This window comes from Triturus cristatus, chromosome 2_2 (assembly GCF_964204655.1).
Source record: "Triturus cristatus chromosome 2_2, aTriCri1.1, whole genome shotgun sequence".
In the NCBI taxonomy this organism is placed as follows: Eukaryota; Metazoa; Chordata; class Amphibia; order Caudata; family Salamandridae; genus Triturus; species Triturus cristatus.
Window position 1 is genome coordinate 510997903 of NC_140582.1, and position 26320 is coordinate 511024222.

Here is a 26320-nt window from a genome sequence, read left to right on the forward strand (position 1 = left end):
GCCTATTGTACATTAGACGTAGCTCCACATGACTACACATGCTTTTGATAAACAGTGTTTCATTTACATAATGCTTTTACCTGACCACGTTCATTTCCAACAGCATATTTCTGTACAACAATCAAATCACAGTGCGGGAAACTTGCGCACGCTAAATTGGTGTGTCCAAGTTGTAAGCTCGGAGATCAGTGTACCTGAAGTCAGCCAATACCTGCAGGCACTAGCCCGCTATTTGGCTGTGTGTTAGGTTGTGATTGTGTTGTGGCTATGTACTGTTTAAATGGACCCCAAATATCCCGTGTGCGAGATTTACTGGGCAACGTGGTGGCATATAAATCGTAGTTGAGGTTGCAATGTGTTAGACTGTGTATTCAGTCCTTGCACATCGGCACTGCTTTCCGCTCCCACTTGAGTGCAATTTCCCTTTTTGCCAGCAGTAGCCCCAAGGCCGTGAACTTCTAGATCGGTTTGGGTATGTTGTTCACGTATCCCAAAAAGGGTCTATGTCAAAACCAATCATGTCCCCCAGTGTGTGAAAAATGTTGGTCCAGAATTTGCCGATCTTGGAACAGGTCCAATGCAGGTGCGCAAAGTCCACATGTGGAGCCTTGCATTTAAGGCAGCAATGGGGCCTGTCTGGGTCTATTTTGTGTGACAACTCAGGAGTGATGTAAATTCTATGTAACAATTTGAAGTGGATAAGCTTGTGACGGCTGTTCAATGACACCTCCTTAGTTTGTAAACAGCATGCAGCCCACTGATCATCAGTTATAGGGTGACCTAGATCAGCCTCCCACGTGGCCCGTATCTTGGCATCGTGGACCGGGATTATTTCTACACAGGCCCTGTACAGTTTAGAAACCAAATGGTCCCTCGTGTTACTATCTAGTACAATGGAAAGAGGGATGAAGGGGTCAGGCTTGATTGGAAATCCCGGAACCTTAGCTTTTAATGCTACTCGCAGATGGGGAAGCACAAATTTGTCCATAAATGAAGCCTCTTGAAACTTGTTCTCATCAGAGACTGTGAAGGCTTGGCCCTCGATGTAAAGGTCGCCTATTTTTGTCACGTCAAACCTGTTAAGTGTACTCTGCACTAGTCTTTCCCCAGTTATTGATATCCATCATTGATTCGGAAGCAGTAAGTTCGGGGAATACATACTCGGTGACCCCAGCAACCTGAGCAGTTTTTGCCAAGCCCAACTGGTGGTAGAAACCGTCTGGATGTCTAGAGGATCGCTTGGGTAGCCCTGCGGCAGCACCGTGCTCAAGGTGTCCGGTAGGACAAGATCTGCTTCAGGTCTTAAATATGGGATTCTGGCATCAGGATGGAACCAGGAGTGAGCATAACTGCACTGCGAGATTAAATAATATAACTGAAAGTTAGGGACTCCCAAACCTCCCCTGTGGTATGGGAGGGTCATGAAGCCAGCGGACCCTGGGGCGCTTGCCCCCCAAGTCAGCCAAATAAGGTGGGTGTTAATGGATTTGAAGAAGCGGTTCGGGAGCAGGATAGGTATGTTATTAAATAAATACAAAAATGTGGGCAGGGCAATCATCCTAATTAGTGCCACTCACCCAGCGATCGAGAGTAGAAGCCAAAGCCACCTCTCCACTTGTTGCTCCAAATTGTGTTTCACTATGCCATAGTTTAATAATAAAATTTTGTTGGTGTTTATGTGTATATATTTATCCACAAGTATTTCACGGTGTCAGAGCACCAAGTGAGTGGATATTCACATTCCCATCTGACTGTGCCAGTGGTAAGGGGGAATATCACAGACTTATGCCAATTTATTCCAAGGCCAGAGAAGCTGCCAAACCGAATTATCTCTCTTGTCAAGGGGGCCAAATTGTTATGAGTCTCTCTAACATAAAGTATAACATCGTCTGCATATAGTTACACCAATAATGGCCCAGTGTTAAATTGGAGCTCTCTGTGGAGATGGCGTTCCTGAAAATGTCTAATGAGTGGGTCCATTGCTAGTATGAAAAGCAGTGGGAACAGGGGGCATCACTGCCTTGTGCCTTGTGATAGTGTAAAGGAGCGGCAGAGCATTCCGTTTAAGTGCAGTCTAGCAGTGGGGGCCAAATACAGTAGCGCAGTAAGGTTGACAAACCCAAAGAGCATGCCTAACCTGCGCATAATCGTCCATATAAATGGCCACTCCAGAGAATCGAATGCTTTCTCCGCGTCTAATAGCACTGCTGCTGCCAGAATTGCCTGATTAATTTGGTGGAGTACTGCGAAAAGAGTATGCAGGTTTAAGGAGGTAGATCTATGGGGAACAAATCCCGACTGGACCGGGGAGATTATTTTGTCCAGCAACAGGGGACTGGGGGTGAGTGTTTGATTTGCTCAAATGCTCCGTCCATCATCCCCTTTGGTATCGCTTTGTTCACCCTAAGTTGGCAGGGTATGCCCAGACGTGAGTCCCATGCTCACTTTGCCACTGGATTCAAGATAGCCTGGCTGATGAGGGTTATGAACCCGAAACCGGTCCCAGGATGGTTGTTTTCGGTCCAGGGAAGACATGGCTTGGCAGTTCGGGCTGGACTGTTCCCATGAGGCACAGGGTCAGACTGATTTGCATATGGCCATGTCTGAACTGGGGTGGTGGAGTGAGCTAAAGAATGATGATGGATTAAACCCAGATCAGTTGACTGGGGGTGAGTGTTTGATTTGCTCAAACACTCCGTCCATCATCCGTCCATCTTCCCCTTTGGTATCAGCAACAGGGCAAGGCGCACTGAGATTGTTTTTGCCAGAATTTTATCATCAAAATTTAACAATGATAGCGGTCGATACAATCCGCATTGCAAGGGGTCCTTGCCGGGCTTAGGTAATAGGACGATCACCGCTTCCCTCAGAGTTGGTGGTAACTGATTCCACTCCAAGGATTCATGGTAGATCTCCAGGCGCTTAGGAGCAAGTATATCTTTGTATTGTTTATAAAAATCTCCTGTGAAGCCATCTAGGCCTGGGGCAGAGGCACCGTTTAATGCATCAATCCTGTCTATTATTTCGTCTGTAGAGAATGGCTCGGCAAGGAAGTCCTGCATATTTTTGTCTATATACACCATCGCAATCTCAACAAAGTATTCATCTCGCACCTCGGGAGTGTGCACAAGTTTGGAAGTGTAAAGTTCTTCATAATACGCTAAGAATGTGTCACGGATATCAGATGTTTCCGTTAAAGGGAGCTCTGAGTCGGAGAGCTGTGATGTACAATTTGGAATATGGTAGTCTCAGTAGTTGTGCTAGCGTGCGCCCTGGCCTCTCGCCTTCGCCATACTTGCGTGCTGATGCATATTTGCTGAGTAAGTGGGTTTCTCTTTCCGCAGCTTCCTCAAATTCTAATAGTAACGTCAAGTGGCGCCACTCTTCTTCAGCGGCATCCGGGGAATCTAGTATAACTACTTCCAAAGCAGTCAGCTGCTGCTCTATAGTGGCTAGAGTTTTTCTCAAGTCCTTTAGTACACCTGCGTGTTTTGAAATAGCAATGCCCCTGATGTATGCCATGAAGGCCTCCCAGAGAGTCGCCCACTTGTCTACTGACCCTGTATTTAAATCAAAATAATCCTCAATTGCTTCCCTAATTTCATTGTCAAATAGGTCATCATTTAACGCCCTGCTCGGAAATCGCCACTGGCGCTCATGTCCCTCCGGTCTGGGAGTGCGTAGCTTTAACAGGACGGGTGCATGGGCCGAATAGGTGTGGGGGAGTACCTCAATTGTGTTATGCCATGTGTGCGGGATCGGGGCGAGCAGCCAGAAGTCTAGTCGGGTCCAAGTGTTGAGTTGGGTTGAGTAGTGTGTGTAACCCGGGTTCGCCAGGTTGCGGACCCAAAGACGTCAGAAAGTTGGAATACATCACATGTGTCCAACAATATCTTACGAGCCCGGGGTTTGGAATCCACCGCTCTAGAGGAACAGTCTATAGTGCGATCTAAGAGTAAATTTAAATCTCCACCCATTATCACATTTCCAGTACTCATACGTAAAGTTTTGGCGTCAAGCTCCTGGAAAAATTCAGGGCTGTTAACGTTCGAGCGTAAACACATACAAGAGTAACAGTGTGACCCATTAGTTTGCCCACTACAATAGTGCATCGCTCTTCCTGATCAGTGTGGCAGCAAGACAGGTAAAATGGTAGTCTCTTGTGGATTAAGATCGCAGTGCCGCGGGCATAGAAGCTGTAATTGGAAAACAATCGGTGTTCACCCCAGCCAGCTGCAAAACGTGTGGAGTCAGATGTAATGATACAAATACTATTGAAAAGTATTCAAATGCTTTATTGGCAACCACAGCACAGGCAAGTAGGTGACAGCAAGTCCTCAGCTACATCGTAACTGATTCCCAAGTATTCTAATTCACACGTACAGAATAAGGAGGACAGAACACTCTACACTCTAAGATCTATTAAAGACATATCACTACACCCCCCTTCTTTATTTAAACAATACCCTTATCCTCTCTATATAAAGAAACAAAAAAAAAATACATAAAATAAATCAAATATAAGTAGTACAAACATAATCTTCAAGTTTCTTGGGTTTAGTAATTTTCCTACCAAAACCGCTAATCTTATCAGAGCAATTTTGGTTTGTAGGTAAGTTGGAAATTGTATTATCATCACAAGAATCTGATGTATGACTATATTCAATGTCATTAGATACATGTATTTCTCCATTGGGGACAGGTACATTGACAGTGTTATCATGATCAATGGTGATCCACCAGTACCTGTCATTCTCGGAGTCAGTATTACTACAGTGATTTTTTTCCTTAACATCACACATTTTGACAATGGCTAATTTACTCATATGCTAAATGGATCCATCTTCAACTTGGACCGTGATTCTGTTTACTTTAACACTTTTTTAGGTTCGTTGAATCTATTTTCACTTTTCACAACCTTTCTACTGGATTTTACTTTTACCCATTGTCCTACATTAATATTTACATCCTTAACTCCATATTTGCTGTCAAAATATATTTTGTTTTTTTGTTGAGTTTTATTCATACAATCTCTAATGCCACTGATGTCCCAATCAATTTTTCCTCCTTTGTTCATCCAACCTGGATTTACTTTGGAATGGGGAATCCTACCTCTCATAATGACAAAAGGACTATTACCAATGGAATCATGTACAGTGACTCTATGACTCCACATCATTTTCATCAGTTCTGTATTTAAATCTTTCTTATTGTTCATGGAAAGCTGTACAATACCTTTAATAACTCTATTCATCCTCTCAACCACAGCATTTCCCCTAGGATGGTATAACGCAGTGAACTTTTGCTCAGTTCCAGCATATTCCAAACATTTTTTCATTTCCAAAGATTTAAACTGAACACCCTTGTCCGTAAGTAAGGACTTAGGAAAATCTTCTCTCAAAAAGATGTTTTCAAGAAATTTGATAACAGAACGAGTGTCCATATTTGTAACTATTTTGAGTTCAAGCCATTTCGAAAATAAATCCATCAAAACAATTATGTATTTCTGTGAACCATCAGACCATAATACAGGCCCCATTAAATCTAGAGCTACATCTTCACACAGTAAATTTGGACAAACTAAGGGACTTGATGGAGGATTCAAGGTTTTCTGGGACTTGTCAGCTGAAACACACTCTACGCAAGATCTAACAAAGCGTTCCATTTCAATGTCAACTTTGGGCCACCAATACAGTGACTTAACACTCCGTTTAATATGTGCAATACCTGCATGACCTTCATGACAAAGAGCCAGTATTTTATTTCTTAGAATAGAGGGTGGAATAATTTTTTCCCCTCTTACTAAAAATATCCCTTCAATGCCTAGCTCATTTCTTACTTCCCAGAATGCTTTGAGTTCACCAAGAAAGTCAGGTTTGTTGCACCCTTCCCAACCATGTTCTACACAATGCTTCACTTTTTCTAAAACCGTGTTTTTCGCTTGCGCCTCAATCCATTCTTTTTCTTGCAAACCTTGGCACTTTTCATCCACAAAAATGCCAGCAACACATACATCATTCCAAGGACTGGAATCAATTTCTGTGAGAGGTAATGACAATCTACTTAGAAAATCAGCAGTTACATTCATTCTGCCAGGGACGTACTGCACTTTATAAATAAAATCTTGTAATCACATGGAAAGTCTTGCGATTCTGGCTGAAGCTCTTGATAATCCTTCTGTTGTCAATACTTTAGTTAACGGCTTATGATCTGTTTTTACAGTGAATTGTCTTCCCCAAATAAACTTCCTAAAGTGCTCTAAAGCCCATACACACGGCAAAGTTTCCCTTTCTATAACCGAGTATTTCTCCTATGGTGGGGACAAGGATCTAGAAGGCTATAACATCCTCACTCCCCTTCTCATTGTTTTGGGTGAGAACTGCACCCAATCCTTTGCCACTGGCATCGGTAGTTATAAAGGTCAGAGCAGAAGGGTTAAATCCTTTCAGTGTACTATAGCAGACTTAATATTCAAAAAGGAAGACTGACATTTGTCTGACCACTCAAATTTGCTCTTATTCTTAAAGCACGCATCTCATGTGTTTTGTCTGCGAACTTCTCCACAAACTTAGAATAATATTCCGCTAAACCTAAAAAGGAACGGAGTTCGTCTTCGTTAGATGGTGGGGGAGCTTTAGATATAGCTTCAACGAGTTTGTTTTTAGGTTTGATGCTATCTCGACATATCACATGGCCCAGATAGGTTACACTTGATTCAGCAAATTTGCACTCACTAATCTCACCTGTTAGACCCTTTTCTTCAAGCACCTGTAGGACATTCCTTAAGATTTCATCATGGTGCTTCCTTGATTTTCCCATGATTAATATATCGTCCTGAAAAAATACTACATTTTGAATGTGACCTAACAACTGTGTCATGAGCCTCTGAAACACTGCTGCCGCTGATGCCAATCCAAACGGCATTCAGCGGAATTGGAAACACCCAAAAGGAGTACAGAATGCTGTCAAGTGTTTACAATCAGGATCTAACATGATTTGATGGTATGCTGATAACAGATCTAGTGTAGGGAACCACTTTGCATCCCTGGTTAAAGATAACATTTCATCAATGCGAAGTAACGGAAACTGCTCCACAATAATGTTGTTATTCAGTCCTCTTAAGTCCACACATGATCGAACCTTGCCGTTGGCTCATCTTGTGACAACCAACGGAGATATCCATTCAGATGATTCTATGGGTTCGATGATGTGAGCACTTAAAAGTTTATCTAACTCCTGTTTAACTTCGTCTCGCACAATAAATGGAATGTTCCGTGTTTTATGTATTTTGGGGATAGCATTCTGTTTCAATTTAATGTAATGTGTAAAACCTTTTAACTTCCCCACTTTGTTGTTAAAGACATTAGGAAATTCTTCTAATACCCATTTCTTAGTATCCTCAGAATCACAAGCCACTAAGACATGTTCCGGACTATTTGGGTTTAAAATAATGTCCAATTTACGTTGGTCTTTCCATCCTAGGACGTATGGTCCATCCTTGGCTACATATAATTTGCACGAGGCAGATCTGCCTTTGAATCTGAAAACCAACTGTCTGAAACCAATAATGTCAATTTTCTCACCATTATAGCTTTCTGCATTAATATCAGGTGATTCTAGGGGATTTCCAATGGTGGAACAAAAATGGTGTACCCATACATTCTCAGCAATGATCGTGTAGGGTGATCCAGAATCTGCTGCGACCTGTAGGGAAACACCTCCAAAGGAAACCCAACATAAAGGTTTACTGTCTCCTATTTCACCAGATATTTTGAGGACTACTTTCTTTTTGTTATCACACTTGATTCCTCAGTGTCACTCTCTTTCACACATGTAACTTTCGTGTTTTTCTTGTATGTTTTACGCCTACAGGCTTTGGCAAAATGACCGATTTATCCGCACTCTAAACATTTGGCAGTACGTGCAGGGCACTTGTAATACTGCGCAGAATGTGAAGTGCTACTACAATGGTTACAAGAATATTGCTGCTGCTTATTTCTAAAAGAGTTGCCATTCTTTTTTAAATCATTTTTATCAATCTTTTTTTTGTGTGTTTGATAAGATTTGTTAGGACCTTCAGAATTTTGTTAACAGAATCGCTACTTTCTTTTTTATCAGATGAAAGTGTGGCTTTTGTGCAACATTCTGATAGTTCTGCTTTTTTAACAAAAGAAATAATTTCTTTTAAACTTGAATCACCTTCTACCCACAATCTTTCTTGTATAGCCTTATTCTTTGCATACATAACTATTTGGTCTCTTATGAGTTCCTCATTGAAATTACCAAATTTACATGTAATGGAAAGTTTGCATAAGGCAGATACATAATCCTCAACGGACTCATGTTTTTCCTGTTTCCTTTGGTAAAAAGCATGACGTATAACAGCAACACACACTGTGGGTGAATAGTGTTCATCTAAATCCAATAAGGCAGCTTTAAATACGTCAATATCACCGGATCTTTCTTTTTTCTGCAATTCTCCAAAAACACGAAGACCTTCTGGACCCAGACAGTACATTAAAAGTCTTTTATTTTCTTTCAGGTGAATAAGTTCCACTGCAATCTTCGATATTAGCAATATAGTGTAGAAAGTATTCTTTCCACTCATTCCACTGAATGATAGGTTCACCAGGAGAGGACAGAAATTCTTTTGGGTTAGAAAGATGTAGAGCAGATTCAATGCGTGGAACTATCTCTCTTTGAGAAGGTGCTGCTGGGGTGGTCATTGTCAATGTTTAAAAGAGTCAAAAGCAGGATAAATATAATAAAATACTCACTGTCCGGTTGAAATACCGTTTAAAAATGGTAAAGACACTTCCGATGCACTCCTTTTGTTAAGATGGGTAATGCTTTTCTTTCCGGCAAAGTTCTGTAATCACTGAGGCTTGAAATTGACGAAGAGTCAATTTCCAGGATGGTGTCACGTCGGGGTCATGACCAGCGCGATGACGTTAAAGCGCTAAATCACGTACCCTAATGATGCGAGGAACAGAACTCTGGTGAGACAGCAGCTCACAGGGAAAGCAGCTCGTGGCTCTGCAGCATTGAAGGTAAACAATGCATGTGAGAGCACTTAACTGCTGGCAATCGAGCGTTAGACGATGGGTTGAATTACACAGGTATTTCTTTAAAAAAACAATACCTTTTTGAGTCCACGATCGTCCGCTTACCCAAAGGAGTAGGAAGTCGTAAATTAAGATTAAATCAAATACGCAATGCCTTGGATTCTTCAGCAGCCAGGCTGTCCTTGACCTCTTGAGAGAAGATAAATCCAATAATTATTTCTGCGTGGATTCTTCGAGGTTGCCAGTCATCGTCGCCAAATTTGTAACTATACAAATACTATTGAAAAGTATTCAAATGCTTTATTGGCAACCTCGGGACAGCACAGGCAAGTAGGTGATAGCACGTCCTCAGCTACACCGTAACTGATTCCCGAGTATTCTAATTCACACGTACAGAATAAGGAATACAGAACACTCTACACTCTAAGATCTATTAAAGACATATCACTACATCGGACCTTGGTAAATGTGTCTCCTGCAGGAAGGCGATGTCCACAATATGGCGTTGTAAGTAATGTACCACATGCTTATGTTTTTGGGGATATTGAGTCCCCTAACATTCCAGGTAATGAGAGACAGATTCGAATGGGCTGCTAAGTCAGGGGCAGAGGTAATTTCTATTGTGTATTAAAACCATAAAGGTGAAGAGCGCAATGAGTGTCGATTGTAATGTTGTATTCATAGCTGGTAAAGAAATAACATCTAACAGTTCGAAAATGTTACCCCCCCTCCACCCCCCTCCCAACCTCGCATCCCAGTATGCAAGGCAAATACCGAAGTAAACAATAGCCTAATGCATCCTGGAAAAACCCCATTTGGAAAAACAGGGTCGATGACTGATGCATTTGAATCTGAGAGTTCAACAGTGTTCTACGCACCTAGGGGAGAAGCAACGCTCTAATGGCACCCAGCATTACAAAAAAAAAGTGAAAGAACTATAGCCATGCTGTCTTAGTTATAATAATATCACAGTTATTGCACATTATCAGTACCACGTAACATGAGATCAGAAATAGTTGCCGAAATGGTTCAAGTATCATTCTCGAGAAAAGAGTTCAACACTGGCAACAGATCTGCTATGGGGAGGAGAAGAATCGTTGCCAACATCTCTTCGCTGGTTGTCAGAGCCTTTGTAGGACTTACAAAAGGCTTGAGCCTCCGTGAGGTTGTCGAAGATCTCCCATTGACATCGACTCGCAGACGTGCCGGGTATACCATGCCGTATCTGAAGCCCAAATTTCACAGCTTTGCTTTGACACCAGTGAACTTGCGGCGGGCCTCCTGGACCATGATTGTAAAATCTGGGGATGAGGACACACTAGAACCCTGCCATGTGGTCGTGCCACGCTCTCTAGCCAAGCACAAAGCTGTATCCCTGTCTCAAAAGTTCATTATGTGGGCAATGACCGGGCAAGGTGGGCATCCAGGATTAGTATGTGGGCCCAACGATCGATGCGCCCGCTCCACCACGAGCCAGGGGTGAACTCCTCCTTTCCAAAAATGTCGACCAGCAACGATTCCACGAAGGTGTCCATTCTGCCGTGTTTGTCAACTCCAGAACCCCATGTGTACAGAGGTTGTTGCGGCGACTGCACACTTCCAAATCTTCATTTTTAATGGCAGTGTCTTTTAAGATTTTTTCCATAGGTTCCAATCATTTCGTCAATTGTGCGGCGCCGTCTTCAAGATCCGAGATACGAACTTCTGCTGTGTCTAACTGCTGATCATGAATGTCTAATTTGGCCCCAAGGGAGTCCAGACGCTTATCGAGTGTGTCAAATCTGCTGTCAATCGATTTGAATCTGGCCCTGAGTTCCACCAGTAAATCGGAGTTGGTTGAAGCAACCCGAGGCGCCACAGCCGAGCCCTGGGCACCATCCGTAATGGCAACGCTATTGTCCTGTGCTTTTTCTGTGGCAACGGGAAAGGATAGCACTCTCTGCTTGGGGTCTTTCCTGCCCATGCCTGTGTGCCCAAAGCCAGTAGAATTGTGCACCTCCACCCACAATAGCGAGGCAGGGGAAAGATGAGGGCACATGTCTACTATGTCAATTTTAGTGTCTTAGTATGAGGCTCTCAATTTGTAAGGTGCATGGCGTTGGCGGTGCGTTAAACAGGCACCGACTGCAATGAGTGTCCAGCAATGTGGGCCATAGACTTTTCGTCAGTTACGGTGAGATCGGGAATCTGGGGAGAGCCTACCCTTCAAGGATTGTCCTGTAGTGCCATTTTCAGCTGGGGAGACACGGGCCGCGCCAGGCGAGAAGGTCAAGGGCAGAGCGCATGCACTGCGCAGTGAGGGACCATTGCATAACAAGATCCTGCAATTAAGCTCCCGCTGTGGTTGAGGGTAGGCTCACTCCCCAGCCCAGACTTCAGGCTTTCCTTGAGCATAGGTGCGCTAACATTCCCACTAATCAGCACTTTGAGGCCAATGGCAGTCTCACCATACAGTGCCCCAGTCATCTCAGCTCCAGCCACACATCGGTCCCGCAGCTAAATTCCCACGGAGCCGCTAGCATTCAATTCCCCCCCTGCAGTCCCAGCGCACAGCCGGACGGCTGCCTCCCTGGCACGCCCAAGGACCCTGTCACCCCGAGGCCTACGGGAGTGTCAGCGGATCAGTGTACAACCCCCGCAGCTGGCTAAAAAAAAGGGGGGACACGTTGTGACAGCCGCATGGGGTAGGGCATGAAGGGGGGGATTCGACGATGCACTCACCACAGCCCGGATTCCACCATAGGATCTCTCGCTTGCCGCCAGCGCAAGTCCGCAGTCTACAGCCAGGGTGCCCCGGCAGGCTACGCCGCAGGCCTAAGCAGGCTCTGTCCCCCAGGCCTCGGAGCATATTTCTGCATGCTGCGGGCGATTTAGAGGGACGAAGAATGCACCACAGCCGCTCCATCAGATGGGGATGAGTTGCCTCATGCTGTTAAGTTTCACTGGGCCATTTCTGTGAAGCCAGCCGGATCAATGCTGGGATGCCAGACGGAGCTTCAATGCCGTGCTGCCATCTTGACCCGTGGCTTGGCCACGCCCCCGGTTTTTTCAGTGATTTTCATATGCTAATTTCTAACTATAACATCCCAGAAACCTATGGTTTTTTCAGTGAATTTCTAACTATAACATCCCTATTAAGTCCCCTTGAATCCTGAAGGTCCCTGGTGGCCAAGTAGCCCACCAGGTACCTCCAGCAAGCACCACAGAGCTGCGTTGCAGAGAAGTGTTCCTAGGCCACGTCCCTTTTTACACCACACTGCAAACACGGCTTCTGGCACACTGCTGCTTGGTGGATGAAGTCCACTTGTGTCCTGAGGTCCTTAGGACACAAGAGGACCTCATCGCCCCACCAGCAGTGCGCCAGAAGCCGCGCTTGCAGAGTGGTGTAAAAAGGGGCGGGGCTTTGGACCACCTATCTGCAATACAGCTCTGTAGCACTTACTGGAGGTACCTGGTGGGCTAGTTGGCCCCCAGTGACCCTCTGGATTGAAGGAGACTTAATTCCCCAACTTGCAATGCGTCATCAGTGATGTCATCATTGATGTCATTTGAGATGTCATCAGTGATGTCAACAGTGATGTGAGTGACCATGTCATGAGCGATGTAATATGTGATTTCATCAGCAGTGCATTGCGGGGGAACGAGTTATAGTTAGCTCAACTAACTATAACAGCCAAATTTCTCTGGTTTTGTACGAGTGAAATGTCCAACTAACTTTAACGTCCCTGAATTGTGTGTTTTATTCTGTGAATTTCTATGGTTTTTTAAATGCTAATTTCTAACTATAACATCCCTGAAACCTATGGTTTTTTCAGTAAATTGCTATGGTTTTTTAAATGATAATTTCTAACTATAACGTCCCTGAAACCTATGTTTTTTTCTGTGAATTTCTAAGGTTTTATAAATGCTAATTTATAACTATAACGTTGTAGTTGCATTTGCGCAGTGGTGCAGAAAAGGGGCTGGGCCTCCGACCAGCTTTCAGAAATCCACTGCATAGGACTTACAGGAGGTACCATGAGGGTTTCTTGGTCCCCAAAGTCCCTCAGGAGTAAAGTAGACTTCATCCCCCAACCCGTGGTGTGCCACAAGGTGCGTTTGCAGAGTGGTGGAGAGAGGGGGGCATGGCCTCTGAAGAGCTCTTAGCAATCCCACTGTGTGGAACTTACTGGAGGTAACAGGAGGGGTAGTCGGCCCCCAAGGAAATCTTTGGGGTCCAACTGCCCCTCCTATTATCTCCAATAAATCCCACATAACAGGATTGCTAGGTTCTCATATCATGCCACGTCCCCTTTGCCCACCACTCTGCAAACGTGCCTCCTGGCATGCTCTGGGGTGGGGGTTGAAGTCTCCTTTGTTTGTGGGGGTCATTAGGGGCCAACTAGCCTACTTGTTACCTCCAGTAAGCCCCACACAATGGGATTGCTGAGAGGTGGACACAGTCCACGCCCTCTTCCTCCACCACTCTGCAAAAACATCACCTGGCACGCTCTTGGTTGGGAGATGAAGTCCCCTTGTCTCCTCAGGATCCCAGGGGGGCAATTAACCCTCCTGTTTTCTCTAGTAAGCCCCACACAGGTGGATTGCTGACAGTGGTCCGAGGCCACAACCCCTTTTTACACCACACTGCAAACACACCTCCTGGCACATTGCTGCTCAGGGGATGAAGTCCACTGAAGTCCTGAGGTCCTTAGGACACAAGAGGACCTCATCGCGCCACCAGCAGTGCGCCAAGAGGTGCGTTTGCAGAGTGGTGTAAAAAGGGGTGTGGCCTTGGACCACCTCTCAGAAATCCCACTGTGTGGGGATTACTGGAGGTATCTGGTGGTCTAGTTGGCCCCTAAAGGCCCTTAGTATTCAAGGGACCTTAATCCCCCAATCCAGAACGCACCAGGAGGCGCATTTGCACAGTGGTGCAGGGAAGGGGTGGGCCTCTGGCGAGAAGCCGTTTTTTTTTATTCGCTTTTTGGATGGGGGCTGTGTGGTCCCCCTTCCCTTTACTATTTTTGGGCCCTGGGGACCCCGGGCCTGAACATTTTTTTTTTTTAAAGGTAAGGGGGCCCCCATCCCATGGCCTGTTTTGGCCCCAGGAACCCCATCCCCCAGGGCATGGCCACATGTTTATTTATTTTAAAAAAATATATTTTTAAGGAGAGGGGCTGTGCGGCCCTCCTTCTATGGTCATTTTTGGCCCCGGGGACCACATGGCCCCCCTTCCCTGGGCCACTATTGGCCCCAGGTACCCCATAAACCGGGGCCGGCCTTCATGTTGGGGACCGCGGGGGAAGCCCCAATGCCCCCGCAGTCCCAGCCGCATTATCGTCTCCTGCGGGAGCCAGCATTGCTTTTGGGCAAGGGGAGCTGCTGAAATGCAGCTTTCTTTGCCCAAAAGCGATTCTGCAATTGCTTCTTGGAAGCGAGAGCAGTTTTCCTGCTCTCGCTTCCAAGAAGCAAAGCAGTGTTTGCTGTGGCAGGGTGAGAGTCGTAATCCTGCCCTGCCATAGCAAAAGGCAGTGTCCCGGGTGTGGGCACCCCGAGACATTGCAGGAGTCGGCCCTGGGGTGTGGCGGTCTCCAGGCCATCTAGGGCTCCAGGAAGGGGGACGCAAGGCCCCCCTCCCAACTGATTAAAGCCCTGTGGAGCAGTTGATCCCCGGAGCCGGGGGTCTGCAATGGACCCAGGCATTTTTTTTAAAAAGCACCAAGGTGGTGGCGGTCCCCAGGGCTGCGAGGGACCGCATGCCCACACATATGATAAACTAAACCCCGAGGAGTTGGCAGTCCCCGGGGCTGTAATGGCCCCCGCGGGCCCTCTCAGATAATTCCCTCATTGCCCCCGGGACCTGGCCCACCCAGGGGCTTAAAGAAATGAGCCCACGCTTCATTTTTTAAAAACAATGTCAGCCGGATTCGTCCACCCTTGCGAATCCGGCCAAATTCAGCCGAAAATATATTTAAAAAATGCTTTTTTTGGCCCTGAGCAGGCCTAGGGGGTCAGGGTGTTTGTACCTCGCCCCCTTTTCTTGTTTTTTATCTTTTGTTTACTATTTTCTTGTGACTCGGTTCTGTTATGTTACCCTGCCATGTACAGTGCTCCACTGTCTTTTTGATAGGTACATATATACATTCATGGATACATATATTGACACATACACACATGCATAATATCCACCACAAACCATTTAGGGGTGGTTGAATTGCTCATATGGCAACTGTAAAATCAGTATTTGCGGATTGCAAAAGGGGTTTTACCCTTGTAAAAAAAAGACTATTTGCATGCATGGCCTAAATTTACACTCTTTTTGTGAATTGGACCCAGGTTGTCCAGTTATACTTCTGCAATGTAGTCTAACAGATGTAACAAACATGGAGAACGACCTTCACAACGCGTACGTTACACCGCAGTATGTTTACATCGCGGGCATTACAACGCAAGTCGTTACAACGACTTGCGCTGGATGGCGCTCTAAGCTAAGGAATAGTAGGATTTACTATTCCAACACCTACCCTACTGTAACGTAGGCTGGAGTTGGAATAGTAAATCATACTATTCCTAAGACCCGCACCCTCCAGCGCAAGTCATTGTAATGACTTGCGTTGCAAGGAACGTGATGTAAAATACTGCGTTGCGAATGTATGCGTGGTAAAGTTATACATTCAACAAAAACAGATCATTTTATGATACAACTGAGATAAAGACAAAAAGCAGGGCAGATAAAGCAATGGTATTTAAAATATGATACTTTTGAAAAAAAAAATCTATACGCAAACCGTTTAATTTATTTCTACTGGATTTTTATCTAAAGTTGATAAAATCAAGAAAAGACGTTCCATTTTTTTTTTTAAAGAATGTTGAAAACAAGTCTTGGTGTAGATTCGGGCTCTTTAGGACCCTGACTCTGGCCGGCTGTGTCATCTCAGCCTAAGTCGAAGGTGGGAGTTATAAGGAGGCACCGGAAAGGAAGGGATGGTCAGTTGTGGATTAGTGAAGGTATAGAGTGAGGCAGCCTCTCACTGCAATAAAAAATTAAGAAATTATGCAGTACTCCTAGGGGCACATGCATCAAGGTAATAATTTGCGATTACCAAACAGCGAATTTTGAGGATTCGCTATTTGGTAATCGCAAATGCCTATGCATGAAGGATTTGCAAATATTTTTGCGAATCCTTAACATTCCCTAATAGTGAACCGCACATTGCGATTCGCTATTAGGGAATGTGTTCCCATTCATTCCTATGGGCCTACAGGCCCATAGGAATGAGTGGGAAACGCATTCGCAATTTACGATTACCAAATTAGTAATCGCAAATTGCGAATGCAATTGCAAGGGTGCCTGGGTGCTTAAGGCACGCCACTTCGAAAAATGCACTCTTGTGCATTTTTCAAAGAATTCTTAAATTACCATCAACTTGAAGTTGATGGTAGTTTGCAAATCCTAAATGCAAAGTCACATTTTAAAAATGTTATATGTGTCGTGTTTAGGGAATCTCAAATTGCGATTCCCTAAATGCATTCGCAAATTAGATAATCACAAAAATTGTGATTACCTATTTTTTGGAAAAGGCATTTTAATGGTCGCTAATAGAGACCGGTAAAATGCTTGATGCATGTGTCCCTCAGTGTCGTGCTGTCATTTGCTGTGCTGACACGACTACTCTCAACATATAAACAAATCACAATTGGAAAGTCTGTTCTCTTTTTAAAAGAGCTACAAATTGTTTAGCCAGCTGAAAAATTAATGGAGAACTTTTTTTAAAAACACAAACATTAAATAGTCTGTTTTATACACCTCTTTTCTTCTTTTTTACTCATTGCATTTTATAGATTATTTGCAGCAGATTAAACTGGGTCGATATTGTGGCAAATAATTAAAAATGTTTATGATGGTAGTATTCTGGGACACTGTTCAAATATTTAAGCATCATCCCAGCTACAAGCAAATGCCAATTTGAGCGAACCCCTCTTTTTGCGCCGTCACTGGTGTGCTAGTTGAGAAAGCCACGGGTGTTTGCCGGTATGAATTGTGCAATTGCGTGTGGTTGGAATGAACCTCTTAGATAAACTGAAGGAATTGGTATATATGGAATCGCCATAGTGAGGCGAGTAACATTTCTGCCACATCTGGACATCGAACATCTTATAGTTCTTTTGTAAGGCTGAGCTCTATTCTGAGAGTTATTAGTTTTCTTGACATGAAGACTTTCAGTTCATGAGAGGGGAGGAGCTGATTCAAAACGCAGTATGTGAACTGACTAACCTTTTAACATAGTTAAACAAAGTCTGGCAATATGCCCGGACTGTGCAAAGAACTTCTGGTTGTGAGCCCACAAACTTTAGAACTTTGAACTGATTCTTAAAATTAAATTCCATTGAGCTGAGACTCAAGGAACACAGCAAAGTAAAAGAAATGAACTGTGGGGACTGGAACTCTGGAAAGAGAGCAAGAAAGAGAAAAAGCACGAGAAACTGAAAGATGAACTTTTTTTGCAATCGTTTCTTTCTGCACATCAAATATCCAAGATCAAAACCAAATCCCAGCACTGAAAACTGACCACTCACGGTTTGCTAACAGTTTTATGCAAGGGAAACATGCCCAGTAATTATATAGTCAACAATATTAAGTAACTTGTCACATTGTGGCCAATGCACAATACAGATGCCACTGACCCGACCTGATTGGTACCAGCCACTCTGTGCCCATGGTGAGAGCACCCAACAACCAGCCCTGGACAAGAGCTTAGGGGAGGCTGAGGTGCAGAGGGTCTCAGGAGGCAAGATGGCGAGGAAGGGACGGCTCCTCTGCTTTCAAAATGCTTCCGGGGCTTGAGTACCAGTGCCTACGTTTTTGTTAAAGATGCATTTAACTTAAAAATAATTCTTTAGGTCTGTTGTGTGGTATTATAATTTCTGTGTACTGGGAAATTACGCACATTTTCTTTGCTTATTAATCATGTGACGCACTTTGACAATGTGCAGATGATTTATGGCATTTAATGAGATGCGTCACTTCTTTTTGCCCTGAAATGTATCTGCAACATATTTGGCTTGTGCGTCTTTTAATAAACATGATTGAAAACATATGAAATAGATTTTTTCTTCATCAACCATGAGGTTTAGGCAGTCTGCTTTATAACTGCTCTTTGCTGAAGAGAAACATGCACGTATTCCCAAATATAGGCGATTGTTCGATTCTCCTAATTCTCAAGATGAACAACTTGTCTCCGTTTCTTCAGCACTGGAAATTATCCTGGTTTACACATTGAGCTCATCTAGTTTATGGACTGATGGTTCTAAATACTGACTAGCAAATTGCAATCCTTTCCAAATCATATTTTGTGAATCGGTTTTTGATATGTATGGTTCTTGCACCTAGGCTATTTGCGATTTGGTAGTATTCTCATACACAAATTTCCGATTCTCTAACACCCAATTGATACACTGCAAATTGGTAGTTCAGAATCTGAATTGAGAAAGTTAAATTTCGGTGCAGTTTGGTGACATCACAATGAGGAAGGTATACAACTCAGGCTAAGTGGAGGCCTCTGTAACACTGAGGAAGGCAGACTTTATTTTCTGTACCCACTTTAGAGCTGTATTTGGGGCCCCATTAGGATGGCGGGCGGACTTTAGTACGCCCGCCACCCTAGTGGTGCTGAGACCGGCCGCCAGGGGTGCGACGGTCCCGCACTGCCAATTAGGATGCAACTGCCACCCTGGCAGTCGCATCCCACATCTTTGACATTGCAGCGGGCGGTGCTGTAAGCAGCACCCGCCGCAATGCCAAAGAGGCATGTTGTGCAATGCAATGCACAACGTGACAGGCACCGCACGGTGCCTGTCACCTTGTGCATGGCAATGAAGAGGGGTACCATAGGTACCCCCAAGTGCAGCCCCCACCGTCCCACCCCCTGGGGGCCCGCAACGGGCCCCCACAGCTATTCCCACCTGCTTTTCGCCGCCATGGAAAGGCATGTACCGCCAGGCATCATAATATGGATGGCATATTGTGACAGAGTTCCCCCGTTCTTCAATCGTGACGATTGCCGACTGGCGAAAAAACAGCGGACGGACAATCCGTCCACTGCGGTACCCCCGCCATGGTAATATGGCGGGGGTAAATGTGGTAGTGATGGTGGGCGGATCGCCACTGCTGGCCGGGCGGTGGCAATCGGCCCGCCATCATAATGGGGCCCTTGGATTGTTGGAGGCCTATATATGGACAATGTTCAGAGATATACATGAAAAAGATTGTGTTAGCCACAAAAGAAAAAGGAAGTCTAGTGAGAAGGAGCTTGAGGTGCTCACAGATGAATGTGTAGCACATAATGATGAGTTGTTTGGAAAAAACTCATTCCATGTCCCTGAGTCCAAGAAAACAAATCTGGAGAAGTTTTCAGAGGTAAAGCAACACTCTGTTGGAGTCATAGAGGAAATCCGCAAAAGGTGATATGATCTTAGATTTTGGACCAAGGAAAAGGTTGCTAACTAGACTCTCCGAGGCACGTGGAAAAGGAGGGGATCCTCCACACAGCCGCTCCCAACTCCAAAGAAGCATCTAATCACTTCCAATCTCCAGCGTGAGGCTATTGTTGGTGTCACCAACATTGATACTTCCAACTCACCTAGTACATCTAAAGGTAAGTCTACATGTTGTACTCTGAAGTTTGTAACCACCAGTTAGTAATATTATAACCTAAGGTATAAGGCATAACAGCAGAACTTATTTTGCAAAGGTTACTTCCTGATTCATTATCGCAACTGTAGTACTAAAACTTTAGTGCCCCAGGAATTGTATTTTATTATTCCTGCTAGGAAGTAAAAGGCATTTAAACATGGTTAAATAATAACTTTGAAAGTGTAAACACTTAGAACATAAAATTAGCTTTTATTTATATTTTTACTTTTAAAAAAAAGTTGAAAATTAGGACAGTAACATAAATATATCTACATCACAGATGTACCATCACAGATTAAGGAACAAACAGAGGAAGACTCACCCCAAAATAGCCACTCTGCCATTGAGGAAGCCACAGATGTATATAAGCTACACAAACTGAACAAGTAGCATCACGACGCAGACCTGCGGTTTCACCATTGCCAGATTTCCCCTTCTGTGGATGAGGAGCCAAGCACAGCCAGGGACACACAACAATCTGCTGTGAGGGACCAGCAGATGCTCATGAGGCTTCAGCAGCGCCATCGCAGTGCGTCCATGCCACAAAATGCAGGACTTGTAACACTTCAAGATGGTAGTAAGACCTGCTCCCTGTTCGTTGGCTTAGATGCCTTTATGTTTTCAGTGCAGCTTCTTCAGAATAGAAATATTAGATCTGTTAATACACAATGTGTAGCCATGAATGAAAACATGACACATATGGTTCAATGGCAGGAAGATTTGAGAGAAACTGTAGGGGAGAAACAACGATTTATAGGAGAGAAATGTGATAAGCTCACAGATGCAGTAACAACCTTATGCATTGACATGCAGCAAGACAATATTAACCAGAGGCGAAGACATCACTACCATATGTCTCGGTGGGATGGCTTTAGCAAGTAAGTGAACCCTCTGGCACATGCTGCTGCCACGTTATCTCACACAACAGTGAATATTCAGGTGGAGATGGGGCAGTATAGCAGGGATGTGAAAGGTGGACTTGCACAAGTCACAAGTGCCTTGGAGAACATTCAAACAATCCAAATCTCAGCAACTGGCGATATAAGTGGGTGGAAAAGTGAGGAAGCTCAAGCCTTAGTAGCCTCTCAGTCAGTGATTCCATTAATGTGCATTGCACACACACACACATCATGGATGATTTCTCTGCTACTCCAACAGCTCCTAGCACTGAAAAAGGAAGTGCCAGCAGAGTCAGAAAGAAGCATTCATGTTTTTCAGGTCCTTAGCATTGTTTCCGTTCTGTTTTGTCATCATAGTTTGGAAAAAATAGTACTTTTAAAACAGTTTGTTGTGTATGTTTGTAAAGATAAAAACCATGTTACAATTATCATTAACCGTATTAAAGGGTACATTTTGTTCCATGGAGTAGTAACACTGTTGCCTTGCATTTCACTGGAAATGTTCAATGTTTGCTTCCCTTAAAAGTAATACGTTTTTATGTCTGCACGACCTGCTCTGCCTTCACCAGCGCGAGAACCATCTTGGAGTAGCTGGGGTAGCGGGTCCTCATCCTCAGATTAGGAATCGGAATCAATTTCACCAATGGGTTGGCCCCTTCTTATTGCTACGGTTTGCAGCACAGCACTTGTTCCTATTATTTTGTAACAGATGGTTGGAATAAACTGCAGTGCTCCCCCACTTTTGTGAAGATACCTGCATCTTCCATTCAGAATGACAAATGTCTATTCAATTACTGAACGAGTGCACTTGTTGGCCCAGTTGTATCTGCACTCACTTCTGGTGGAATCAAGAGTACATAAAACGAAGTCTAACCTGTATTCCTCTGGACCAGGGGGAGAGACGCATGTGGGTTTACCGCCTGTGCCCATTAGAGTTATCTGGTGTATATACACCTTTTCCAAGAGGGCACCAAGTGGAAGGGGAGAATGGGAATAAGCAGCAACAAGAGAGACTGGATCGTGTTGCTTCATACAGGAGGTACCTCATCACGTTGCTTCAACTTGTTCAGCCTGCTAATCGGCTTTCTCACCCAGCGTGGTAGATTCTTGTGACCCTTCGTTAACCTCTTAGAAATGGAGTACTTAGTGCCCAACAGGGAATGAACAAAGGAATACAAGGTGCTGCAAACTTGGTTAATGCAATAAGGTAACTACTATGTCAAGTGTCAACTGAGGGTTGCACTGAGTTAATTTAGGGCTTGTTTGAAAATGGCCCTCTATGAAGGGTCACATCAAACTTTTTGCCTTCCTTCTCTTTTTCTGACCTTCCTTTTGTTGGCTTTAGGACCCTTAGCACTTGACCACTGCTAACCAGTGCTTAAGTACATGTGCTCTCTTCTCTATACATGGTTTAATTGGTTTACAATTGTTTGGCCTATTTAATTTACTTGTCAGTCCCTTGTAAAGTGGTATACCATATACCGAGAGCCTGTAAATTAAATGCTACTAGTGTGCTTGCAGCACTGGTTGTGCCACCCACACAAGTAGCCTTTCAAACCTGTCTCAGATCTGCCATTGCAAGACCTGTAGGCAGTTAACTACCAATTCAACCTGGCATTTAAAACACTTGCCAAGCCTTAAACTCCCCTTTTATTACACATAAGTCACCCATAAGGTACGCCCTAGGTAATCCTAAGTGCCGTGTAATGTGTAAGTAAAAAGTAGGAATAAGTAGGACATATAATTTTAATTTGTACATGTCCTGGTAGTGAGAAACAGCCAAATTTGCTTCCACTAGTGTGATGCCTACTCCTCTCATAGGCTAGCATTGGAAATTGCTTAAAACACTTTTAAGCTTTAAGTCCGGATCAGAAAGGATTAGCTGCATCATGTTTTAGATCTTTGGAATGGCAATGATAAATCCTCTTTAATGGAAAAGTTAGATTTAACATTACTATTTTAGATATGCAACTTTTAGAAAGTGGACATTTCTCTGCTCTTACTGCTCTGTGTGCCCTGCAGCCTGTCTCCACTATACGTCTAGGGTGGGTGACAGGTACACTTTGGGGCCGATTCCGATTCCAGCCGCAAAACGAACGGACCGACACGGACCCAGACCGAATACCGACCGACACGGACCAGCGCCGTATGACTCGTGCAGTACGATGCATTGCGTGTGAATTACAACTGACACGTACGGAATACAATAATAATTATATTCAATAATAATAATAATACATTTGGCACTCATTGCGGCGGGAAACCCTGAATAGGGTAGCTGTGCGGCTAACAAATTCAATAATAATAATAATAATAATAATACAAGCCGTATGACCAAGCCGTAGGGAAAATAGTGATCCGGCTGGAAAACCGACACGATTTTCACCAACCGACACGAACCCGGAATGAACCCGACCGACCCGTACCCGCGATGTACGATTAGCGCAGTACGATGCAATGTGTGTAAAACCAGACCGACTTGCAGAGACCAACCCGGCACACAAGCAATAGAGACCGCCGCGAACGACGCGTACCAAACACAGAAGACAGGCAGCGTGAATGAGGCAGAGAAGTCCGCACAAGACAACAGCAGCGTCCATTTCCTTCACATGAACGTCTCCTTCATGCCTACAAAACACAAAGGAAAAAAGACAAAAAAAGGACCAAACAAGCAATGACAAAGTCAATAAATACCAAAAAAAATAAACATGGGGCAAAGACACACCCACAACTCCAACTATATAAAGGACTACAATCACTACCATCATCCCTTGCAAACAGGAGACACAGCCAGCAGCAAACACCAGTCCACAGCAACCACAGACACACTCACAACTCATCCATCACACAACTAACACACCATCAGCACCTCATACAAAAGCACACACACATACACACAGCAAAACCAACACCAACCCACCATCACTTGCACCCTCACACACACATCCCTCACCACCACCACCCATCACCATGCCTCCAAAGAAGAACCCAAAGTTCACAGATAGTGAGTTAGAAGTGCTGGTAGACGAGATCATCAGAGTAGAGCCACATTTGTTTGGTACATTGGTTCAAAGGACCCCCATCTCAAAGAAAACCAAGATGTGGGCGTGGATTGTGGACAAGGTGAACGCCTAAGCACCAACAAGGTGCACAAAGGACGACATCCAGAACAGGTGGTATGACGTGCGCAGGAGGGTCAAGAAACTCATCGAAAAAGATCACCCCCTGAGTCAGTGAACCGGCGGTGGCCCTCCTGCCAAACTAGTCTACTTCATGACCTGGGAGGAGAAGGTGCGGGACATCCTACCACCAGAGAGCGTCCATGACCTAACACACATCCTAGAGCCTGGTGAGTACACAAACAACATACCTAAGATTGTGTGGCAAGGGGACAGTGAAACCATGCACCCCAAGCAAAGCTACACTAACCAATAGATAATCAGCCCAAGATGTGTATACCAGTCAGACACACACAATACCTGCCATCTCATAGTGACTGGGGACTGTGTCATGACATGCACCAACCTACAAACAAATATAGTAAGCCAGTGGCACTAAGCCAAATAGACCCTGCCAGACAGTTTGCCACCACAAACACACCACCTCACAGTGCAGCTGACTGTCAGGAAGGAATAGTGGGGATGCAGGTGAAGTGAGTGTAGCCAAAAGCTTGATGGGGCTTGTAGTCACAGATAATGCACACCCTCCTGATTGGCCCATCAAGACCTCTCTGAAACATGCCCACATCACAGGGAGTGGAAAATGACTGACAAGATGGCTGACACTGGGTCCTGCTGTGGGGAGCACAAGGCCCTGCTAGGGCTTGAGTGCAAATCAGAAGCAGGACACCACTGACTGACATCCTGAAAGACACCTTGCACGCCCTACAATGGAAGCACGTTTCATGGTGGGATGTCTGGCCGGGTGGGAAGGAGTACTGACAGCTCTGACCATACTTACCAGCATGTGGAGACACACACCCCCTCAACACAAACTCCACACAACTCACCGGGTACATTGCATTGACACACACCTCTGTGAAATATCAGCAAAAGATACCCCGTAATGGGTGCTGCTGTGTGAAGCACAGGGGCTCACTTGGGACTTGTAGCCAAACAAACACCAGGATTTCACAGTCAGCCATCTTGCCACTGCTGTTACACCCCATAACAGGGAAGCAGAGTCAAGATGGAGGAAGCATGGGCATGCTGGGAAGGGGGGTGTAGCCAAGAGTATGATGGGAGTCGCAGTCACAGACAACCTACACCCACCCACATGGCCCAGCAAGATCAAACTGAACCATACTCGCCTCACAGGGAGTGGGAAGGGACTGACAAGATGTCTGACACTGGGCTCTGTTGTGGGGAGCACAAGGCCATGCTGGGAAATGGCCAACATCATACATCAGGACTACATAGTCAGCCATCTTGCCATTGCTGTCACAACCCCTCACAGGGAAGCAGAGTCAAGAGGGAGGAAGCATGGGCATGCTGGGAAGGGGGTGTAGCCAAGAGTAAGATGGGAGTCGCAGTCACAGACAACCTACACCCACCCACATGGCCCAGCAAGATCAAACTGAACCATACTCGCCTCACAGGGAGTGGGAAGGGACTGACAAGATGTCTGACACTGGGCTCTGTCGAGGGGAGCACAAGGCCATGCTGGGAAATGGCCAACAACAACATCAAACTCTGTCTGTGACAAGCTGGGAAAAGGTAGTGTACAGGCAGGCATCTGTTTGAAAAGTAGAAAATGTCATGTTTGTGAACCAACGATGCATGTAGAAATATAAATCACATTGTGTGTATCTTCCAAACACAGGTGGTGCTGGGCACCCAGCACCAAATGACGAGGATACCCAGTCCCAGACTCTGGTGGACACTGAGCCATCATGCAGCACCAGCAGCATCAACATCTGCCCCCTCTGTACCCATGCCTCCAGCATCTGGACACCGACAGGGCACCCCCGCCATCACGGACAGACCAAGGACAATCAACACCCACAGCACAGGGACACAGGACTCCCCGGAAGCTACAGCCAACACCACCAGCAACACCACCAAAGGGGTCCCAGTGTCACCTGTGCTTACCGCCGCTGGTCCTGCCCGTGTGGAGAGGGGTCCTGGGAGGGGTGGGAGGCACAGGGCACGCCTTGCAGAGGGGTCTGGACTGCATGATGACCCCCAACTGGCACCCATCTTAGATGCGTACCAGGATAGCACCGGAGGATTTGGCCAGGTAGTGGGGATCCTCAAGGACATGCAACACGAGCAGGTCGCCCACCATGCCCGCATAGAGGCCAAGTGGGATGACATCACTGCGGTGCATCGGGACATACTACAATGCCTCTGCCAGATCAACACAAACCTGTCCACACCCCCCTGTGTGCCCACAACATCTGTCGCAACACCATCTGCCAGCGCCACAGGGAGGGAGGAGGACTCTGGTGGAAAGTCCCCTGCACCGCAGAGGCCTGCACATGAGAATCCCCCTCCCCCCCGGAAGAAGAGGGGTCGTCCGAAGAAGGACATGTGAGAGGAAGATGTCCCAGCACATCCCCCAGGACCTCCAAACCTGTTCTGGACAATATTCTTTGTGCGCAACCCGTTCACCTTGTCCAATCGCACACAACTCGCCCACATGACATGGAGATTTCATGTTGGGCCAATGTATCAGATGAC